Source organism: Schistocerca serialis, chromosome 4 (assembly GCF_023864345.2).
Source record: "Schistocerca serialis cubense isolate TAMUIC-IGC-003099 chromosome 4, iqSchSeri2.2, whole genome shotgun sequence".
Taxonomy (NCBI): Eukaryota; Metazoa; Arthropoda; class Insecta; order Orthoptera; family Acrididae; genus Schistocerca; species Schistocerca serialis.
The window spans coordinates 904,689,585-904,698,202 of NC_064641.1; positions in this window are offsets into that span (position 1 = coordinate 904,689,585).

The window sequence follows — 8,618 nt, forward strand, 5'->3', positions numbered from 1 at the left end:
AAACAACTAATCCCCAGGAAAACGTACATATGGTCACCGTAGCCACGTTAGTTGCACTGAAATAAATCAGCTGGAGACTGAATGATTGATTCGTGATGGAATCTGTGCGTTCCATAGTCATTATGAGGGTGCGAGGGTTACAATTAACTATCAGCGGTGCGCCCAGAACAAGCAACATAACCACCAGGAGAACATAGATCTGGTCAGCATAGCCGTGCTAATTGCTCAGAAAGAAGTCAGCTGGAGACTCAATTATTGAATTACGACCCACATTTTGAATACCAACTTCATTATGAGAGTGGGAGGGTTATAATTAACAGCCGGTATTGCGTCAGAAAAAAGAAATATGAGTCCAAAGAGAATGTACACTTGGTGACAGTCTCTTTGAGAGAAACTTTCTGGAGACTGAGTTACTGAATTTCCTCGCAATTTGTGTGTTGCTTCGTCATTACAAGGTTGCGAGCGTTACATGTAGCTTTCAGTGGTGCGTCGGAAACAAGCAACTTGTCCCCCAGGAGAACATAGATCTAGTCACCATAGCCGCGTTAGTTGCTCGGAAAGAAGTCAGCTGGAGACTGAATTATTGAATGGCGACGCAATTTTTGTGATACATCGTCATTATGAGGGTGGGACAGTTCCAATTAACTGAGAGTGTTGCGTCGGAAACAAGAAATTTGACTCTAAAGAGAATGTTCATTTTGCGACCATAGAAGTAACAGTCTCTTTGGAAGAAATTCGCTGGAACATGAGGTACTGAATTGCAACACGACTTGTGTGTTCCTTCGTCATTAGAAAGGTGCGAGGGTTACATGTAACTATCAGAGGTGCGTGGGAAAAATGCAACTTGAACCCCAGCAGAACGTAGATCTGGTCACCACAGCAGCGTCAGTTGCACTGAAAGAAGTCACCTGGAGACTAAATTATTAAATCGCACGCAATTTGTTCGTTCCATCATCGTTATGAGGGTGCGGAAATTACATTTAACCATCAGTGGTGCGTCGGAAACAAGAAACTTGGCCTCCAGGAGGACGTACATCTGTCTCCATAGCCGCATTAGTTCCTCGGAAATAATTCAGCTGGCGACAGGATTATTGAATCCCGACGCAATCTGTGCATTCCATCGTCATTATGAGGGTGCGAGGGTTACAATTAAATGTCATCGTTGCGTCGTACTTAAGCAACTTGACCCAGAGGAGAACGTACATTTGGTCACCATAGCCACGCTAGTTGCTCAGAAAAGGTCAGCTGGTGACTCAATTATTAAATGGCGACGCAATTTGTGCGATCCATCGTCATTATGAGGATGCTAGGGTTACAATTAACTGTCAGTGGTGCGTCGGAAGCAAGCAACTTGAGCCCCAGGAGGACGTACATGTGGTACCCGTAGATACGTTAGTTGCTCGGAAAGAATTCAGCTCGCGACTGAATTATTGAATCGCGACGCAATTTGTGCGATCCATCGTCATTATGAGGATGCTAGGATTATAATTAACTGTCAGTGGTGCGTCGGAAACAAGCAAATTGAACCCCAGGAGAACGTAGATCTGGTCACTATAGCACCGACAGTTGCACTGAAAGAAGTCACCTGGAGACTAAATTATTAAATCGCACGCAATTTGTTCGTTCCATCATCATTATGAGGGTGCGGAAATTACATTTAACCATCAGTGCTGCGTCGGAAACAAGAAACTTGGCCTCCAGGAGGACATACATCTGTCTCCATAGCCGCATTAGTTACTCGGAAAGAATTCAGCTGGCGACAGAATTATTGAATCCCGACGCAATCTGTGCGTTCCATCGTCATTATGTGGGTGCGAGGGTTACAATTAACTGTCATCGTTGCGTCGTACTTAAGCAACTTGACCCAGAGGAGAACGTACATTTGGTCACCATAGCCACGCTAGTTGCTCAGAAAAGGTCAGCTGGTGACTCAATTATTAAATGGCGACGCAATTTGTGCGATCCATCGTCATTATGAGGATGCTAGGGTTACAATTAACTGTCAGTGGTGCGTCGGAAGCAAGCAACTTGATCCCCAGGAGGACGCACATGTGGTACCCGTAGATACGTTAGTTGCTCGGAAAGAATTCAGCTCGCGACTGAATTATTGAATCGCGACGCAATTTGTGCGATCCATCGTCATTATGAGGATGCTAGGATTATAATTAACTGTCAGTGGTGCGTCGGAAACAAGCAAATTGAACCCCAGGAGAACGTAGATCTGGTCACTATAGCAGCGACAGTTGCACTGAAAGAAGTCACCTGGAGACTAAATTATTAAATCGCACGCAATTTGTTCGTTCCATCATCATTATGAGGGTGCGGAAATTACATTTAACCATCAGTGGTGCGTCGGAAACAAGAAACTTGGCCTCCAGGAGGACGTACATCTGTCTCCATAGCCGCATTAGTTACTCGGAAAGAATTCAGCTGGCGACAGAATTATTGAATCCCGACGCAATCTGTGCGTTCCATCGTCATTATGTGGGTGCGAGGGTTACAATTAACTGTCATCTTTGCGTCGTACTTAAGCAACTTGACCCAGAGGAGAACGTACATTTGGTCACCATAGCCACGCTAGTTGCTCAGAAAAGGTCAGCTGGTGACTCAATTATTAAATGGCGACGCAATTTGTGCGATCCATCGTCATTATGTGGATGCTAGGGTTACAATTAACTGTCAGTGGTGCGTCGGAAGCAAGCAACTTGACCCCCAGGAGGACGTACATGTGGTACCCGTAGATACGTTAGTTGCTCGGAAAGAATTCAGCTCGCGACTGAATTATTGAATCGCGACGCAATTTGTGCGATCCATCGTCATTATGAGGATGGTAGGATTATAATTAACTGTCAGTGGTGCGTCGGAAACAAGCAAATTGAACCCCAGGAGAACGTAGATCTGGTCACCATAGCCACGCTAGTCGCTCGGAAACAAGTCAGCTCTAGGCTGAATTATTTAATCGCGACGATATTTGTGCGTTTCATCTTCATTATGAGAGTGCGAGGGTTACAATTAACTGTCAGTCTTCAGCTGACTTCTTTCCGAACAACTAATATTGCTAGCATGACCAGATGTAGGTCCTCCTGGGGATAAGGTTGCATTTTTTCGGCGCACCGCTCACAGTTAATTGTAACCCTCACACCCTCATAACGCCTATAGAACACACAAATTCCGTCGCGATTCGATCATTCAGTCACCGGCTGATTTATTTCAGTGCAACTAACGCGGCTACGGTGACCACAGGTACGTCCTCCTGGGGGTGAAGTTGCTTATTTCCGACGCACCACTGACAGTTAATTGTAACCCTCGCACCCTCATAATGACGATGGAACACACAAATTGCATCGCGATTCCGTAATTCAGTCTGTAGCTGACTTTATTCCGAGCAACGTACGCAGCTATGGTGACCACATGTACGTTGTCCTGGGGATCAACTTCCTTGTTTGCGACGACCACTGACAGTAACTGTAATCCTCGCACTCTCATAATGACGATGGAAAGCACAAATTGCGTCGCGAATCAATTCTTCCGAGCAACTAACGCGGCTACGGTGACCTAATGTACGTCCTCCTGGGGGTCAAGTTCATTGTTTGCGACGCGACACTGACAGTTAATTGAAATCCTCGCACCCTCATAATGACGATTGAGCGTACAAATATCGTCGCGATTCAATAATTCAGCTTCCAGCTGACTTCTTTGCGAGCAATTAGCGTGGCTATGGTGACCGGTTGTGCGTTGTTCTTGGTATAAACTTGTTTGTTTGCGACGCACCACTGACAGTTAATTGTAATCCTCACACCCTCATAATGACGATGGGACGCATAAATTGCATCGCGATTCTGTAATTCAGTCTCCTGCCGATTTCTTTCCGGGCATCTAACGCGGCTATGATGACGAGATCTATGTTCTCCTGGGGTTAGAGTTGTGTGTTTCCGACGCACCACTGATAGTTACATATAACCCTTGCACCGTTGTAACGACGAAGGAACACACAAATTGTGTCGCAATTCAGATCCACAGCCTCCAGCCAATTTCTCTCAAAGAGACTACTACTTCTACGGTCACCAAATGTACATACTCCTTAGATTCTATTTTCTTCTTTCCGACGCAACGCTGGCAGTTAATTGTATCCCTCCCACCCTCATAATGACGATGTATCACAAAAATTGCGTCGCGACTCAATAATTCAATCTCCAGCTGACATCTTTTCGAGCAAGTAACGCAGCTGTGGTGACCAGGTGTACGTCTTCCTGGGGGTCAACTTGCTTGTTTGCGACGCTCGACTGACTGTTGACTGTAATCCTCGCACCCTCATGATGACAATGAAACGCACAAATTGCGTCGCGAGAGACTGAATTACTGAACTGCCTCGCAATTTGTGTGTTCCTTCGTTATTACAAGGTTGCGAGAGTTACATGTAACTGTCACTGGTACGACGGAAACAAGCAGATTGAAACCCAGGAGAACGTAGATCAGTTCACCATACCAGCGTCAGTTGACTGAAAGAAGTCAGCTGAAGACAGAATTACTGAATCGTGACGCAATTTGTGTGTTCCATCATCATTATGAGGGTGCGAGGGTTACAATTAACCATCAGTGTTACGTTTGAAACAAGCAACTTGACCCACAAAAGGACGTACATCTGGTCACCATAGCGGCATTAGTTGCTCCGAAAGAATTCAGTTGGCGACTGAATTATTGAATCGCGACGCATTTTGTGCGTTCCATCGTCATTATGAGGGTGCGAGGGTTACAATTAGCTGCCAGTGTTGCGTCGGTAACCAGGAATCTGACTGTAATGAGAATGTACATTTGGTGACCATAGAAGTATTAGTCTCTTTCAGAGAAATTGGCTGCAGACTAAAGTACTGAATTGCGACACAAACTGTGTGTTTCTTCGTCATTACGAGGGTGCGAGGCTTACAATGAACTGTCAATGGTGCGTCGGAACAAGCAAATTGATCCCCAGGAGAACATAGATGTGGTCACCATAGCGGCGTTAGTTGCTCGGAAAGAAGTCACCTAGAGACTGAATTATTGAATGACGACACAATATGTGCGTTCCATCGTCATTATGAGGGTTTGAGGGTTATAATTCACGGTAAGTGGTGCGTGGGAAACAACCAACGTAACCTCTAGGAAGACGTATATATGGTCACCGTAGCCGCGTTAGTTGGACGGAAATAAATCATCTGGAGACTGAATGAAAGAATCGCGACGGAATCTGTGCGTCCATAGTCATTAGGAGGTTGTGAGCGTTACAATTAACTCTGAGCGGTGCGCCGGAAACAAGCACCTTGATCCCCAGGAGGACCTACATCTGGTCATGCTAGCATTGTTAGTTGCTCGGAAAGAAGTCAGCTGGAGACTCAATTATTGAGTCGCGACGCAATTTGTGCGTTCCATCGTAATTATGAGGGTCCTAGTGTTACAATTAACTGTCAGTGGAGCGTCGGGAACAAGTAACTTGACCCCCAGAAGGTCGTATATCCGGTCATCCTAGCCGCGTTAGTTGCTGGGAAAGATGTCAGCTGGAGGCTAAATAATTGAGTCGCGACGAAATATTTGTGATACATCGTCATTATGAGGGTGGGAGTGTTCGAATGAACTGACAGTGTTGCGTCGGAAACAAGAATTTGACCCCCAGTGGAACGTACATCTGTTCAGAATAGCCACGCTAGTTGATCGGAAGGAAGTCACCTGGTGACTGAATTATTGAATGGCGACGCAATTACTGCTTTCCATCGTAATTATGGGGGTTTGAGGGTTATATTTCACGGTAAGTGGTGCGTTGGAAACAAACAACTAATCCCCAGGAAAACGTACATATGGTCACCGTAGCCACGTTAGTTGCACTGAAATAAATCAGCTGGAGACTGAATGATTGATTCGTGATGGAATCTGTGCGTTCCATAGTCATTATGAGGGTGCGAGGGTTACAATTAACTATCAGCGGTGCGCCCAGAACAAGCAACATAACCACCAGGAGAACATAGATCTGGTCAGCATAGCCGTGCTAATTGCTCAGAAAGAAGTCAGCTGGAGACTCAATTATTGAATTACGACCCACATTTTGAATACCAACTTCATTATGAGAGTGGGAGGGTTATAATTAACAGCCGGTATTGCGTCAGAAAAAAGAAATATGAGTCCAAAGAGAATGTACACTTGGTGACAGTCTCTTTGAGAGAAACTTTCTGGAGACTGAGTTACTGAATTTCCTCGCAATTTGTGTGTTGCTTCGTCATTACAAGGTTGCGAGCGTTACATGTAGCTTTCAGTGGTGCGTCGGAAACAAGCAACTTGTCCCCCAGGAGAACATAGATCTAGTCACCATAGCCGCGTTAGTTGCTCGGAAAGAAGTCAGCTGGAGACTGAATTATTGAATGGCGACGCAATTTTTGTGATACATCGTCATTATGAGGGTGGGACAGTTCCAATTAACTGAGAGTGTTGCGTCGGAAACAAGAAATTTGACTCTAAAGAGAATGTTCATTTTGCGACCATAGAAGTAACAGTCTCTTTGGAAGAAATTCGCTGGAACATGAGGTACTGAATTGCAACACGACTTGTGTGTTCCTTCGTCATTAGAAAGGTGCGAGGGTTACATGTAACTATCAGAGGTGCGTGGGAAAAATGCAACTTGAACCCCAGCAGAACGTAGATCTGGTCACCACAGCAGCGTCAGTTGCACTGAAAGAAGTCACCTGGAGACTAAATTATTAAATCGCACGCAATTTGTTCGTTCCATCATCGTTATGAGGGTGCGGAAATTACATTTAACCATCAGTGGTGCGTCGGAAACAAGAAACTTGGCCTCCAGGAGGACGTACATCTGTCTCCATAGCCGCATTAGTTCCTCGGAAATAATTCAGCTGGCGACAGGATTATTGAATCCCGACGCAATCTGTGCATTCCATCGTCATTATGAGGGTGCGAGGGTTACAATTAAATGTCATCGTTGCGTCGTACTTAAGCAACTTGACCCAGAGGAGAACGTACATTTGGTCACCATAGCCACGCTAGTTGCTCAGAAAAGGTCAGCTGGTGACTCAATTATTAAATGGCGACGCAATTTGTGCGATCCATCGTCATTATGAGGATGCTAGGGTTACAATTAACTGTCAGTGGTGCGTCGGAAGCAAGCAACTTGAGCCCCAGGAGGACGTACATGTGGTACCCGTAGATACGTTAGTTGCTCGGAAAGAATTCAGCTCGCGACTGAATTATTGAATCGCGACGCAATTTGTGCGATCCATCGTCATTATGAGGATGCTAGGATTATAATTAACTGTCAGTGGTGCGTCGGAAACAAGCAAATTGAACCCCAGGAGAACGTAGATCTGGTCACTATAGCACCGACAGTTGCACTGAAAGAAGTCACCTGGAGACTAAATTATTAAATCGCACGCAATTTGTTCGTTCCATCATCATTATGAGGGTGCGGAAATTACATTTAACCATCAGTGCTGCGTCGGAAACAAGAAACTTGGCCTCCAGGAGGACATACATCTGTCTCCATAGCCGCATTAGTTACTCGGAAAGAATTCAGCTGGCGACAGAATTATTGAATCCCGACGCAATCTGTGCGTTCCATCGTCATTATGTGGGTGCGAGGGTTACAATTAACTGTCATCGTTGCGTCGTACTTAAGCAACTTGACCCAGAGGAGAACGTACATTTGGTCACCATAGCCACGCTAGTTGCTCAGAAAAGGTCAGCTGGTGACTCAATTATTAAATGGCGACGCAATTTGTGCGATCCATCGTCATTATGAGGATGCTAGGGTTACAATTAACTGTCAGTGGTGCGTCGGAAGCAAGCAACTTGATCCCCAGGAGGACGCACATGTGGTACCCGTAGATACGTTAGTTGCTCGGAAAGAATTCAGCTCGCGACTGAATTATTGAATCGCGACGCAATTTGTGCGATCCATCGTCATTATGAGGATGCTAGGATTATAATTAACTGTCAGTGGTGCGTCGGAAACAAGCAAATTGAACCCCAGGAGAACGTAGATCTGGTCACTATAGCAGCGACAGTTGCACTGAAAGAAGTCACCTGGAGACTAAATTATTAAATCGCACGCAATTTGTTCGTTCCATCATCATTATGAGGGTGCGGAAATTACATTTAACCATCAGTGGTGCGTCGGAAACAAGAAACTTGGCCTCCAGGAGGACGTACATCTGTCTCCATAGCCGCATTAGTTACTCGGAAAGAATTCAGCTGGCGACAGAATTATTGAATCCCGACGCAATCTGTGCGTTCCATCGTCATTATGTGGGTGCGAGGGTTACAATTAACTGTCATCTTTGCGTCGTACTTAAGCAACTTGACCCAGAGGAGAACGTACATTTGGTCACCATAGCCACGCTAGTTGCTCAGAAAAGGTCAGCTGGTGACTCAATTATTAAATGGCGACGCAATTTGTGCGATCCATCGTCATTATGAGGATGCTAGGGTTACAATTAACTGTCAGTGGTGCGTCGGAAGCAAGCAACTTGAGCCCCAGGAGGACGTACATGTGGTACCCGTAGATACGTTAGTTGCTCGGAAAGAATTCAGCTCGCGACTGAATTATTGAATCGCGACGCAATTTGTGCGATCCATCGTCA